This window comes from Vulpes lagopus, chromosome 8 (genome assembly GCF_018345385.1).
Source record: "Vulpes lagopus strain Blue_001 chromosome 8, ASM1834538v1, whole genome shotgun sequence".
NCBI lineage: Eukaryota > Metazoa > Chordata > Mammalia > Carnivora > Canidae > Vulpes > Vulpes lagopus.
In genome coordinates, this window is record NC_054831.1 from 89,863,677 (window position 1) to 89,879,870 (window position 16,194).

At 43.1% G+C, this 16,194-nt stretch overlaps 1 protein-coding gene across 3 annotated transcripts in view; it reads left to right on the forward strand.

Annotated features, from left to right (window-relative positions):
• SH3RF2 (SH3 domain containing ring finger 2) overlaps positions 1 to 16,194 on the forward strand; it is a 132,987-nt gene that overhangs the window by 72,058 nt on the left and 44,735 nt on the right. The gene's annotated exons all lie outside the window — the stretch shown is intronic.

A 16,194-nucleotide genomic window follows, 5' to 3' on the forward strand; every position in this document is an offset into this window, starting at 1 on the left:
GTGAAAATGCAGGTCCCTTGCTCAGAAATGGTTAAGAATTTCTTAACCAACAGCAACAGCAGAGCATTAAACCAAGGGAAGAGCCCTTCTAAACACAGAGCCCCGTGACTGCATATGTCACACACCTATGAAGCCAACCCTGCGTGTTTTTATATGTATTATCTGGTAAGATAATACATGTAAAGTGCTTAGCACAATGCCTGGCACATACTAAACATCCAATAAGCACTAGCTCTTAGTATTATTACTATTAAGCCAGAACACTGAATTGCCAACTGAAGGGAGATAAAGCAAGTGGCGATTGTGGCAATCCAGAAGCAGAAGTACTTCTAACAGCATGTGGCTATTTAGGTTGAAGGGTACTTTGAAAGATGAAGGACTGGAGGTATGAGGCAAAGTAATTAAGAATAACTGTGTGTTGGGGATTCTGCTGAAAACACTCTTTAGAACCATGCAGGTGGCAACTTGAAAGGACAAACTTCAGCTTGCACTGATGTATTTTTTTTTGAAGCTGTAAATCTTGTTTTAAAACATGAATCTCTACCTTGGGATTAAAGGACTTAATTGGACTCTAATCCCTTTTTAACAAGACAAGGAGGAGGAGAAAGTCAAGGGCTCCTCAAAGACCTGTGTGCTGGTCTAAAATGAAAACAATCACCATCTACGACATTTTATATCTTGCACCACTGTCTGGATCTCTAAGAGGCTGGCAGCTCGTGTACTTCAGCCCACCATCTGCACTACATACACGAACGCGGGCACACACACACACACACACACATACACAAATACATTTTTCCCTCCACATCCTCCCTCCTTACATAAAAACCCATAAAGTTCTCTTCCTACACACACATTCCAAATGCTTTTTTACAAGTACGTACACGCTTTGTACCCAAAGTTCTCCCTTCAACACACACACACACACACACACACACACACACACACACACACAATATATACCCTCTAAAATGAGGGACCTAATGACTCAAAATTAAGCCAAAGACTGACTGAATTTTTCTGAAGCCATTTTTTATATATAGAGATAGATATATAAAGTACAGCCTACACTCAGTAGTTATAAGCAAACTCACTCAGCTGTAAGTTGGTTTCCCCAGAGATTTAGCCAAGAGTCACTTTTCATGTGCCTTTTTAATTCTTCTTTCCAGTCATTTACCTCATCCACAGAAAGGCTGAACCAAAGTGGGGAATCCTAGTAGGATTTAAAATAAATAGTATCCCCCAAAGAAAGTTTTAATAAAAATAAAATAAAATAATGTTACTTCCTAGTTTTCACAGATGGTGAGAATTCTGAAGTATGACATTTGCATATCTTATTCCCAGGAAACCTATGCACAGTACTGATAGCCTTTCTCAATTCAGATGGCAGTGGATTATAAGTATTTCTACATGTTTGCCCAGATATTGTCAAAAACACTCTTAAAATGCTTCACTTATAAGCTACATCTAAAGATGGGTAAAAAAATTGAGCAAATGATAAGTTCTTTTGCTTCCTTTTTTCTCTAACATCCTGGAGAGCTGAGTTTGGGTCTAGTTTTTCAAGCTGCCTTTACCTTCCCCATCGCACTACCCTAGTTCCTAGAAGGCACCCCATAAATCAAGGAATCAAGACTTCTGACTTAAACATCTGGGAAGATGGTGGTGACAAATACTCAGACAGGAAAGACTGGAAGAGGAATAGTTTCCTGTAGAAAGCTCACAGGTCAGTGTAACTCTTTGAACCAATAAACATCTTTTGGGTGCTTACAATATACTAGCAACCATAGTGAGTATTGGGGATTCAACTACCAAAACAAGAAGAACAGCAATAATAATCCTGAACACTTACTGAGACTAGTATGATTGATGGATAGAGAAATAGACAGATAGATAGGATAATATCCTCTGATAGCAAAGTCTTTATTTGCTGCTGGTCTCCTAAGTCCCACCCTCTATCCTAAAAGATAGTAAGACTCTTTGTAGAGAAGGTGTTATCTCCACTTTACAGCAAGGTAATTAAGGTTTCACCAAAAATAGTATGGTCATAGTTCATGTAAATAGTAAACAGTGAGAGTCTGGATTAACCCTAGAACTGTCTGATATTAGAACATACACTTTTGTCACTGCACTATGTCTTCAACAGAGGCCTCATCAGGCAACACTGTAATGATGTCAGTGTGGTTCATCTTGGGTGTCTATAGCCTCCCTTCTCTCAGACGCTTCACCAGACTCCTATTAGACTTCCAGGCCCTACAGCATTGTTTTCCCTACCCACTCCATTCCTCAACAAACAATTGCCCTAAGTCTTTTACACTGAAAGATTGTCATTTGCTATCACGCTTTGTTCCTTTATGAAGTATCAGCTGTGTCCAACCATTACATACGCTGCCGAAGATACTATGAGTAAGCTCTTACTATCAAGGAACTCCCAATCTAGCAAGGACACAAAAAATGAATGACTAACTTTAGTGGAGTTAGGACTTCTAACATGAGATGAGGCCCTGCTGACACCCACACTAGCTTTAGCAGTACAAAGACTCAGAATTTAACAACACAGAGCTATAGACTGAGAATGCTGTTCCCTTTCCGATTTTCCCCAACCCCCTTGATGATACTAAGTTTGGTGCTGACTCTTGCTAATAATCTGCCTCTGGAAGGAGGAAAGAGCAAGGCCTGAGGGTCAGGGCTTGAGGCAAGCTGTTGCCCATCTCTGAACTGAATAACACTGAACATTTTTTCATGTAGTCTGATGGGTTATCTTCCATATATGGTAAGTAATACAGTTTTATGTTCACAGAAGTATATGAAAAGAGAGGCCAAAGCAAGGAATTTTGTTTTCCTGTTGTTGGTGTTGTGTCTTCCCACCTGTGGGAAACCACCTGACACATTTGGCTACAATGTCAGGAAATGACCTCAAGGATAAACTTTGCACTAAATACAACTGTACTTAGAAAACAATTCAGGATTAGACCCGAGGAGGCCCCCTGGGAAACGGTGATGGAGGAGGATAAGTAGGAGGATTGGAACCCATGGAGTTGGCCTTCAGGCTTCAGGGTCCTCAAGATGATCCCTAGGTCTGCACTGAGAAGGGATGCCTTAAAAGGAGAAAATCAACAGCATGGGACACAAGTTAGAATGAAGTCCTTCAGCAGTGGAAGTCACAAGTGCCCACTCTAGAGATTCTAAAATTCACTTATTCATGACACAGAGCCTACTTGTCCCATTTCTCCCACACTCACAGAACAATGAAGCGTTCTTGTTTTCTCTAACAGCAGGCTTCCTAAGAGGTTCTGGTCCCTCAGTATACCCCTGACTTCCTCCTCTCTCACACACCCCACCATCAGTCCCCCTTCCTGCAGCCTGCCCTTCCTCCTGTATCACAGATCCAGGTTAGTGGGATTGCTGGACACCTAGAAAAAAGCCTGTCACCATTCCAGAGATTTCTCTTTCCCTCATCTCTTACATTCAGTTAGTCAGCAAGCTCATTTTGCCGCCTAGTTATATAGCTTCTGTCCATTCCATCTCAATGCCTTAGTTTGGGTCCTCATCTCTTGCCTAGACCATTGCTTCAGCCTCCTTCCTGTTCTCCCAGAGCTCAGGCTCAATCACCACCCTCACCCTGTCTGCCCCTTCACTCCCACCCATTCTTCTAATCATGGCCTCTATCACAATTTCTTGAAAACCCAGATCCATTCAGCTGCTTCTCTTGCCCAGACTGGTTGCCTGCAGTCCACAGAAGAAGTCATACCTGCTGTTTAATGAGCAGCCACTAAAAGCCAGAAACTATAACGACAATTTGCAAACCTACAGACTATCCTCACAACTGTTAAGAGTACGCACTGCTATGCCCATTTTACCAAACAGGAAAACTTGGGGACAGAAAGATAGGCAACTTGCCCAAGGTCTCAAAGTGAGAAACAGACCCAGGATTTGAGGGGAGACCTGTGCTCTCTCCCCTAAATAAATGAAGGCATTCTAGGCCCTCCATGATCTGACTACAGTCCCCCTCCCAGCACTCCCAGACCCCCCATATGAACGACACACACACACACACACACACACACACACACACACGAAAATGTATGCATGTATGTGCACATATACACTCAAGAGTGTGCACACACACAAAAGTTGCAGTGATCTCCCTGACCTTATTAAGCACAGTATGTATACACTAGGCCACTCTGATGTGGGTCCTTTGTGCCCGGCATAGTATCAGTGTTATTATGGGTGATGAACAAATGTTTGTTGAATAAATTAAAGGCTGTTTCTCCTGGAATTTATTTTTGGTGCATTCACCTGTCACAATCCTATCCACACCCCAGAGGCCTGTACGCATACCATTTCTTCAAGGAACTTCTTGCCGGTTCTCCCTGGCAGAATTAGTATCTCCCGCTGTGTTCACAGCATATTGTTTATACATTCTTCTTTGCACTATCCATACTGCGCGCCTATCTTTCACCATGCTCATTGAGACTGGATACTTCTTAAGAGCAGGGATGGTGTTTTGTTCATTTATGTTACTGTTGACTTCCCAAAAACCCCAGTAAAGGTTTGTAATAACATAATTTGCCTCGAGAATTAAAAACAGAGTCAAAGACCTCTGACTTTTAAAAATAATTACCAAACCTGATCCCTTCTTCTGTTTACCCAGAAAACAAAAGAGATAAGACTATGGAAAATGGCAGGTCCCTAAGTCAGGGTAGGAATGTTATTAGCTCCTGCATGCCTCCTCTGCCCCCACCCCAACCCCCCGCCACCCCCCAGGATAATAATGACAACTCCAAGCGTCTTTCCTGGGCTCCTGGGTAGATAAGCTGTCACAGACCTTGGGGAATTCTGAAGTCTTGTAAGTCTTTCCTTTCAATCCTATATTTGAGACACTTTGAATAAAGTAACTTTTAGGAGCTTGAATTACCAGTCCAGATCCTCTCCCTTTCTCTCTTTCATGGGAGTTTCTCAGCCCGACTGCCATGAGAGATGGCAATATTTAGATAATTTCTTTCCTTTGGACACAGTCTCAGTGCTAGTTTATGCTTAAGATTCTAGCTAACTCTCCTTTTCTAAGGTAATTTACAGAAATAGATTTAGCCTATTCTTACAGTCTTATGTTAATACTGCCTAAGATAAAATTTTCTGTCTTTCCACTTTTCACTCAATAAATCCCTATTCATAAATGAAGTTATCAGAGAACTCTTGAACTGGCTGGGGTGGTCCCAAACAGTTGTGGCTAGAAAAATAGAAAGCCACCATTGAGTGGGTACCTATCTGATCAAACTGTTTTGTTCCATGTCATCTTACCTGCCCCAAAGTATCTTCTGTGGAGCCTAATAGGTGCTTGAAATTTGTTTGGTAAGTTTTCAAGAGTGTACCCCTGGCCAGAGATAGCCCCTTGAACTGTTCTCATAAATTATCAGTAATACCTGAACAGGAGTTCCCTGATGGACATCCAACAGTAAGAAAAGACACAAGGTAGAACCACAGGGCCTCCACTGCCCTCTGCTCAGCCAGTTCCCCCCGGGGAAAAAAACTATCACGAGCCACCTAGAGAAGCAGTGTTTTGTCCAGGAGAAACCCCTATGGTCTTGGACCCAGCCACCTCTTCCTCATCTCAGTGAGGAAACTTAGGGTGAGTCAGTAGCCACTCTGAGCCTTAGGATTCCATCAGAACAGGAGTAACCTCTGCCTCAAAAGATTGTTGGGAAATCAGAGCAGGCAAAGTGGCTATAAAGTGCTTGGCTAGCACTTTGATTATTGTTGTTATTAAATATTTTAGCAGTCAAAATTTCATAGACATCAGTTGCTAGATTTCTCTTCGATCACTATGTTGTACATGTTTTTGAACTTTTTATAATGGAAAATTTTAAATATATGCAAAAGCAGAAAGAAGAGTATAATGGACCCTCATGTACACAACACCAAGTCTCAACAATTATACACTCATGGGCCAGTCTGACTTCAGTTAGAGCCCCAGCCCTGAACCTGCTCCCCAACTGGGTTCTTCGGAAGCAAACCTCAGGCATCCTATCATTCCATCCACACGTATCTCAATACCTCTTTACCAGTTTTAGTATTTTTTTCTAAGAGTTGAACATCACCATAATACCATTCTCACACATTAGAAAATCGGCAGCAATTTCTTTTTTTAATTTAAATTCAATTAATTAACATATAGTGTATTATTAGTTTTGGAGGTAGAGTTCAGTGATTCATCAGTCTTATATAATACTCAGTGCTCATTACATCAGTGTGGGCGGTGATTTCTTAAAAACATTAGTCAGCCACTGTTCAAATGTCCGTATTAGCCTTCTAAATATTTTTTTTTACAGTTGATTTGTTTAAATGGCATCCAGATGATGGATTGGAAACACTTTGCATTGGGTTGATATGTCTCTTAGATTTCTTTTATTCCACAAACTCCTCTTTCCTTGTTTGGTCCTTAGCCATGCATGGGTAGCCTGGCTACCTAGAAGCCAGGTAGTTTGTCTTGTTGGATTTTTGCATTCTGAGTATTGCCAATTGCGTATTTGCAGCATTGTTTAATACATTCCTCTCTATTCTGTGCTTTCTGTACACTGGTATTTAGGTTTGCAGGCTTAATCAGCTTCAGGCTTGACTTTCCAAGAATACCTCATAGATAATGCTAAGTACTTTTTTTTTGGTTTTTGTCTTGTTTGTTTAAGTGCACAATTCATTGGCTTTTAATATATTTATAGCATTGTACATCTGTTACCATAATTTAAAATATTTCCTTATTCCAAAAAGAAAGCCCACACCTCTTAGCTATCACCCCTAAACCCCCCATTTCCCTCCACCCCCCAACTCAGCCCTAGGCAACTCCCATTTACTTTCTGTATCTATATACTTGCCTATTATACTCATATAAGCAGAATCACAGAGTATTTGGTCCTTGGGGGCTTGCTTCTTTCACTTAGCATTGTGTTTCAAAGTTCATCCATGGTAGCAGGTGTCAGTACTTCTTTTTTCATAGTTGATAATATTCCATTGTGTAGAATATTATGTGGATATACCACATTTTGTTTATCCAATTATCAGTTGATAGACATCTGGGTTTTTTTCTTTGACTTTTTAGTATTATAAATAATCCTGCTGTGAACATTTGTGTACGGGTTTTTGTGTGGGCAAGTGTTTTCACATGGTTATATAACTAGGAATGGAATTGCTAGATCATATGGTAACTTTATGTCTAGCTGAGGAACTGCCAACTATTTTCCCAAGTGATTGCACTATTGTACATTCTCACCAACAGTTTATGAGGGTTCCAATTTCTCCACGTCTTCACCAACACTTGTTTTACTATCTGTCTTTTTTATTATAGCCGTCTTAATGGGTATGAAGTGGTATCCACTGTGGTTTTGATTTGCATTTCCTTGATGGCTAAGCATCTGTTCATGTGTTTATTGAATATGCGAATTCTTTAGAGAACTGTCTATTCATATCCTTTGCTACATTTTTTAATTGGGTCATTTATCTTATTACTGAGTTTTAAAATTCTCTACATATGTACATATATGCAAGGTGCATGTCTCTTATCAGACATGTGACTTGCAAAATTTTTTCCTATTCTGTATTGCCTTTTCATGTTCTTGGTGGAGTCCTTTGAAGCACAAAAGTTTTAATTACAGATAATGTCAGGTTTATCTGTTCTTTCCCTCATTGCTTACATATCTAAGAATCCATTGCATAGTCCAATTTCACCAAATTTACCCTACATTTTCACCTAAGACTTTTCTAGTTTTACATTTAGGTATATGAATTTGGAGTTAATTTTTGTATATGATGTGAGGTCAGGGTCCAGATTTTATATGTAAAAAAATGTCTCTCATTTTGCATTGATTCAGATTCATGTGTTGTCAGCCTTCTCCGTCCATTGTAAGGTTCCCCATCAGCATTTCACCTAATGGTTTGAGGTGCTGTTCATGAACATTCATTTGAGGTTGCAAATAGTGACTTTCCAAATCTATCATTCTTCCTAAATTATTTTTAAGCTGTAGTTCTTCTACAAGACTGACTACTACTTTCTAAGGGCTGATTATGTGTAACATGCTGTACTGTCATACCTACTTTATTTCACAGTGATTTCCAAACCTGTATATCATAGGTGCTCAGCATATGTTGAGCAATCCAAAATTCATGCCTCAACCGCTATATCCCTTCTGTCTCTGTTTCTCTCTCTCTCTCTCTCTCTCTCTCTCTCTCTCTCTCTCTCTCTCACTTCCTTGTTTGTTCCTGGGCGTTTCCCTAGCCCAAAGATAGGACTCATTTCTCACCACCTTCTCGCTTGGCATGTTTGCCATCACTGAACTGCTGCTACCCTTTTTCCACTGGCCGCTGCCAGCCAGGCTAATCTCCCCCTGCCTGCCTGTGTCAGTCTTCTTGTTTACATCCTTATCACTGCCCTCAGGCCAGCCTCAGCATCCTGGTCTCTTCAGCCATGTGCTCATCCTCCCACTCCTCCTAAGGTCTGGTTCCCACCCCAGGCTAAGACTAGGAGAAAAGGCCTAGGTTTTCTTCAGCCTGGAAAAGAAAGGATAAATTTGAGAGTGAGTGTTGATTTTATTTTCCCAAACTTGAGTTTATATACTGGCTTTATACTCCCGGGTCCAGAAGAGGAACAGAACATAAATCGGAGCATGAAGGATTTCATGAGTTCCAAGAAGTCTCTACCATCACAAAGGTTGTGAGAAAATGAATACTGAAAATGCTGAAGGAGCCAATGGAAACTATTACTGTTGGGCTTTGATTTGGGTTTTTATTTTTCCCTACAGAGGAAGGCAGCTTAATATAAATAAAGAAGGCTTTGAGTCAGGCAAAGCTTCATGCCATATTTTGCCATGTAATTCGTAAGGGACATCGAACTGAATACCTTCCCCCATTGAGCCTTAGTGTCCTCATCTGCAAAATGGATAGAGGCTTTCATGAAGAGTCATTGGGGCTACCTATGGCCATTGCTACCGCCTTCTTTCCTCCAAGCAGAGCTCTTAGAACGTATCATCATTTGTGTCACTGAGGAGAACCCCTGACTTAAAGCAGGCAAGTGAAACATCTTCGAAAATCTAGATGTCTTTTTGAGCTGAATGTCCTAAGGTATATTTTTCACAACTACTGGCAAACATGAGAGTGATCTTGTCTCATATGTAAGAAAACTGGCAGGAAAAGGTACTTCTATGACAGATTCAAGGTCTTCCAAAAAAACTTGTCATTGCAATTTAAGACAGAATTAGGAGTCCTTATATAATTTAATGTCTCATCTTTGGGTCCTATAGTCCCAGGTGGTGATAGCCATTATTAGCACTGGACTTGCCATCACAGACCCAGGTAGGCCAAAGAGAATCTGATCTGAGCTCCCACCACTTAGCTGCATGGCCTTGGATGAGGCATCTTTGCCTCTCCAGATCCTAATTTTCTCGTTTTCTAGGTGGAATGATGAAACTGATCTTTGGCAGTTTAATTTGTTAGCAGTGTATTCAGAAGCCAGATAACACCATGAAAGCCTGTTCCTATTATTTAGTGAATGATGGTCATCAGTGTGATCCCTCCTTGTGCTCAAGCACACCATCACACAAGAGACCTGCTTCCTTTCTGCCTACCACAAAGATCCAGTAGGTGTCAGGGAGAGTTCTCTGAGGCAAAGAGCTTTCCAGTAATGTTTCTCAGCACAGGCTCTCGAATGAGAAAATGTGGGCTTTGGGGACCACCAGATCCAGGATGAAACTCTCATTCTGCCTCTCACTGAGCAGTATAACATTAGGCAAGTTACATAATCTCTCTGGGCCTCAATTGTTCATCTGTGAAATGGAACTAATTTTTTTTTAACTTCATAAGATTGCTATGAGGATAAAACAAGGCAGTACATGTATGTGAGATACTGGCCAGGTTTGACAGTGGCAAATAGCTCAATAAATGTTCACTCTGTTATTAAGCCAGGTCATGTCAGGAAGCTGTAACCATCCTCCATCCCCAGGCCTTGCTGAGAATGACATTCACGAGCCACACACATCAGAGGATGATCTGTTGGAGCCTGCCTCGCAGTGCAGAGGCTTCCAAGAGCTCCTTTGCTCCCCTGATAAACAGTGACCATTTCAGAAGGAAGGGAGCAACTTTTGGCTTATATCTAGGGGACCCCTGGGGCAACTGTACTTGCTCAGTTCAGATCTTCAGCTATAATCCCCAGGGGAACCCTCGGGAAGGAAACCAGGAATGGCTCCAGGAAGAAAGGCTTTGGACAAGAGAGACCAAGGTGGAGATTGAGGCAGAGCTGTCTGTCCACCATCTTCAGCTTTTTGTGTGAGCCCCATCTTCATCGTGTGTAGTTGCCCAATCTGCTCACAGCCCATCAGTAAAGCAGCCAACAAAGAATCTCTGGGTGCTTCCCATGGGCCAGGCACAGGTAATGATCCCTATTCTTGGGTCATGGTCCCTATTCTTACAAACCTGCAGGCTAACAGGGAAGACCAATAAGAAACCAGGTATTATACATACTTGATTACGAGACTGTGAGTGTGTGAAGTACTGCTGAGTTAAGGATGGGGAATGATGGGAATTTGTGAGGGAGGGCCCACCTCGTCTGGGAGGTCAGAGAAGCCCCCCTGATGAAGTGATCTTCAGGTGGAGACTGAAGGAGGACAGAGACAGCCAGGTTAAAAACAAACAGGTGAAGCAGGGTGCCTACTGGCTCAGCCAGCAGAGCTTGTAACTTTTGATCTTGGGGTCACAGTGGGCACGGAGCTTGCTGGAAAACAAACAGGCAATGCAAGGCCCCACCAGCTTCTCTCCTCAGCCCCAGCAGCCCAGTTCCCTTTCTCCTGAAGTCAGGGCAGCAGATGCCAACACTCTTGGTGCGCAGCCACACCTGCGCTCCTTGGCTCCCCACCACGCCCAAGCTTCCTGAGGTCCTCTGCGGAGAAGTCTCTCTGGTTTCTGGTGACCAAAGCAGGTTCAGTAATTAAATCCACTATTCGGCTTGCTTCCTTGATTCAGCATTTCTCCAACAAGAAGTTAAACTTGACATCATCACTTTGCCCAATTAATCCTGGCAGGTGAGGCACTCAGGAGGCCCAACCCTGCCCAGGTGAAAGAGGGAGCAGCCCAGCTTGCACTTCAGACATTTTGAGCACAAACTCCTTAGCTCTGGGAGCCAGAAGCAGGGGTAATATATAGCCAAGGTCAGTGGGCCCGCAACACATGTGCTTGCATGCTCCCTCATGCTTTCTCCCCCTCATAGAATCAGCAAAATCGAATAGGAGGGCAAGAGAAAGAGAGGCTGCAGGGCAACAGACACAAGGAAGGCAGTAGAGAGGAAGATGTGGGGCATTGGTATCCCCCTTAATGGCACAGAGACCTTGGGTGTGTGGCTTAACATTGCAGAGCCTCAGTTTCTTCATCTTAAAGCCGTAAAACAAATAGCACCTTTCACATAGGCCTGTCAGAACACTGAGTGAGATGTTCACAGACAAGATTTCTTGGCCTCAGTGCTGTTGACACTTCGGGCCAGATAATTCTTTGTCGTGGGATTGACCTGTGCACTGTCAGGTGTTGAGTAGCATCCCTGGTCTCTCCCCGCTAAATGCCGGCAGCACCCACCACTCAGTTGTGACTATAAAAAATGTCTCCAGCCATTGTCAAATGTTCCCCGGGATTGAAATCAGCCCCGGGTGGCAACAAGTGAGGTAAAGGACATGTCACAGGGCCTGGCATATACTCAACGCAGAGTAGATGGCAGCTAACATCAAGGATGTGCAAGGCAAAGGCCCTTTCTGCGTAGCCGCAGCAGACCCTTCTTTCCAAACACATGCCAAGAATATAAGGGCCTTGGAGAAATCTGGAACTTTCCAAACATGGGATGGGTAGGCTTGCCAGTGCCATCACTGGAATGTACAAACAGAGATTAAAGCAGAGATTAGTGTGTCCCTGGCCAGAGAAATTGAAGGGATCTGTATGTTGAGTAGATTGTGGGAAAAGATCGCCTTTATACTCTGCTCAACTTAACAGGAAAGAAGCTAATTTTATGGTGTGGGTAGCAGATGCCAGACCCAGAGCCACGGTGTTACATACATCTTGGCTGCTGAGAATTGTGAATAGATATTATTTCCACTTTAGATGGAAGAACTGAGACTCAGAGAAGCTAAATACCTAATTTAGAGTTATCAGCAATTACATTTTAGGGTTGGGTCAGAATCTGGGTCTGACTCTCTTCCAAACACATGCTCTTTCCCCACCCAAGCGGCAAGAGTGGGGCTTCTCACATGCTGACTTCATTTAGGGATGATTCTGGGGCAGGAACAGGGTCAGTTTGGAAGAAGGATGGGATTGATTAGCAACGTCTGGTATGGACCCAGGAATAGGAAGTGTGTCATGAGTTTGCCACCCATGTACAGGCCTATAATCCATGATTCAGTGATTCTACATCATCTTCTGTGGCATTATCTGAGGACTACACCAGGCAAGGGGCACATCTGGGTTTATTCAGCAAGTAAGCAACTGCACTATATCCTTTCCTCAAGGCCTGAACTGAAAAATAGGTCTTCATATGTAAGGATTTCTGCGAAAGAGACATGCTCTTAGATGATTCCCATGGAAAAGCAAAATATGCACCCCTGTCGCGACACTTTGGTAATGCTTCGTGAATTTTATTTTTGATGCGGAACAGTGTTCTCAAAAAAGAAAAGAAGAAACTTTTTTTTATAAATTTATTTTTTATTGGTGTTCAATTTGCCAACATATAGAATAACACCCAGTGCTCCTCCTGTCAAGTGCCCACCTCAGTGCCCGTCACCCAGTTGCCCCCACCCCCCGCCCACCTCCCCTTCCACCACCCCTAGTTCATTTCCCAGAGTTAGGAGTCTTTCATGTTCTGTCTCCCTTTCTGATATTTCCCACTCATTTTTCCTCCTTTCCAAGAAAGGGGAAACTTTAATGAAATAGGCCACTTTCTTTTAGAGAAAAAAAACAATGTTCATTATATTTTAAAACACGACTTTGGGAGACACAGTATCCATCCTTCGTCTTCTCTTCCCACTCCAAAACAAGCAAGGCCTGGTGGAAAATTGCACAACTAGATACATAATAAAACCTGCTTACATATGCAGAGACTATTGTAAACACCAGTTTGTCTGTTTCCAGACACTTCAGCTAGGGAAGATGTGCTTTCTCACGGCTGGGTCTGGGGCAACCCTGAGGACACAGAGGGCAGAGTCGGAAACGTGAACAAATCATCCCCACCAGCTAGGCTCAGATCTGGCTACCTAACTGAGCTCTTAAGGCCTTTCCCTGCCACCTCTGACTTAACCTGAGCTGGCACAGATTATAGAAGGCTCACTACCTTGGTGGCCCTGTTCACAAGCATGGCGTGCCTGCCACATGTCAGGCATTCGTTCATTAAAGATTTACTGAGTACCGGGATCCCTGGGTGGCGCAGCGGTTTGGCGCCTGCCTTTGGCCCAGGGCGCGATCCTGGAGACCGGGATCGAATCCCACGTCAGGCTCCCGGTGCATGGAGCCTGCTTCTCCCTCTGCCTGTATCTCTGCCTCTCTCTCTCTCTCTCTGTGACTATCATAAATAAATAAAAAAAATTTAAAAAAAAAAAAAAGATTTACTGAGTACCTCTTATGCACCAAGTCCTGGGCAAACACTGGGAGGCAAACCCTATACCTGTGAGCTAGCACATACTGGGTCGGGGAGAAAGTTCATTGTTTCAGACATTCTCCTGTGTCAGTTTCAAGTACATACAACATTGACAAGGTCAGAGTATGCCTTTATTTTCAAAGTCCCATTCCTTATGCCTGGAATCAAGTGCTCTCTGGGCTCTCATCTCTCTGCATAAGGAGAGAACGCGGCCATGGGGAGAAGGACTATCCACCCCACACTGTTTGCACCACCTGGCATCTATCCATTGTTCATTCATTTCTTTGAGCTAAAATGAGATCATCAAACAGCAGCCCATAGTCCAAATACGGCCCATAGCCTGGTTTTGTATGGCCTATAATCTAAGAATAGTATTTACAGTTTTATTTTTTTGGTACGATTTCATTTTTTTAAGTAATCTCTGGATCTGTACTGGAACTCGAACCCACAACCCCAAGACCAAGAGTTGCATGCTCCACCAACTGATCAGCCAGGCACCCCAGTATTTATAGTTTTAAATGGAGGGAAATCAAAAGAAGACTATTCCATGACATGTGAAAATTATATGAAATTCTATTTTCAATGTCCCAAAATAAAGTTTTGCGGGCACACAGCCATTCTCTTTATGCTTTGTACTGTGGCAGCACTGAGTAGTTGTGACAGAGACCCACAAAGCCTAAAGTATTTACTACCTGACCCTTTAAAGAGAAAGTTTACTGACCCTTAGGCTAAAACATTGCTCCCTCTCTCCTCCTCTAAAATGCAAATACCCACTGGTCTAGCAATTTCTGAGGTCCTTTGTGAGACCATGTATATCTGGTCCCTTCCGCCAGTTCAGAGAAGAAGGACAACTGGGTGCCTGAGAGGGCACCACCTGAACCCCCACAATAATTGATCTATGCCTCCAGGTGCACGTTCGTCATTTCACACCTTGTTTTGGAATTTACCTAAAAGCTGCCTTAGTGCCAATAACTCTGTAAGGACAGGGTAACTGGTGCCCTCTGACCCCTCCAGGGCTAAGCCCAATTGAGCTGGACACAAGGGATGTTTGGTAAATGTTAGTAGGATGTGTTAAGTGAGGAAGTGGGTAAAACCCAGCGAATGTATGTGTACCAATGTGTATGAGTCAATAAATGTAAACAAGAGACTGGATAAATATATGAATAAAGCTTGAGGAGCTAGATGAAAGAAGACATAAATGACTGAGGGAATTCTTGTAAAAGTGAGAGATTGAACAAAGAAATAAGAATATGAGCGAATGTAGGAAGGAGAGATCTATGAGTGAGCAAGTGAGTGCAGCTATGGGGTCTGTACAGATGCTATATAATGAGGACATAGGGTGTCACTGCCACGTTCTGCTGATCTTGTCATTTTGCCTTGCTTGCTCATGCCTTGCCAGCCATGGGATTTTGAACTTAATTGATGGCTTCTCTTACTGAGGGTGTGCCCATGCTTTAGTGCTTTAGCATCTGGGGCTTCTGTCAGGACAAAAACACTTGCATCCTTGGGCTGGAAGCCAGACAGCCATGCCTATGAGACTGTGGCCTCCCTCCCATATATGGACAAAATATGCCTTCAGTTAATGCATCCTCAGCCCCATCTCTTCTATGTGCTACAGGTGAATAGGACCGAACCCAAAGGTATAATTCCAAGGGCAAAGGATGGGCAGTGTGTTGGTTTGGGGTGAATTTCATGTCTGAGGTCATCCTAACCAGGTAGGAAAATGTGGAATTAAAAGCACCCTAATACACGTCCCTGCAGTTACTTTGTTTCCTCTAGAATGCAGACTTTGTTGTCTTCTTTTTGTTTTGTGTGTTTTTGTTGTTTTGCCTGCTTCCTCAGTAGAATATAAACTCCATGAGGACAGAGAGAGGCACACAGAAATCCCAATAGATATTTCTTGAAAATGAGTGAAACACTGTCTGGAAAACAAGTATACCAACCACTTGAACCAGATACCAAGACATGATTTCATCTGCCAGTGGTAGGCCTGACCTAACTCTCACCAACTACCAACTGGCACACGTGACCTTCAGCACACCATTTCCCCTCTCTGAGGCTCAGGGGATTAAATGAGATTATCTTCAGGGTCCCTTCCAGCTCCCACATGTTAGGATTCTAAAGCCAAGGGGAAGGGCCTTTGGAATTTTCAAGACTCACATAATTGGCATGAACCTGAGTCCCCCGGCCACAGCACTTAAAAGAAAAAAAAGAGTTCGGTTATTACATAAGGGACAGCCATTTTATCCAGTCTGTGATGGGGTAAAGTGACACTGGGTGTGGTGACATCTTTGTTTTGGCCAGTGGCCACCTGACTGGGATAGTGTGACTATCCCAATGTGGTCAGTTCTCTCCTGCAGAGCCACAGCCCAGCCTGGCATCCTGCTGCCTGTGCCTCATGAAAGCCATACAAGTATGCCATAAAACCTCCGTGACTGGGAAATCTCATTTTAATTGTCTTTACAGAGTCCCCAGAAACCACACAAACCCTTCCTGGCTCAGCCTGGAAAATGAGGTACAGGGAGCAGAAGAGGGCTTGTCTGAAGGTT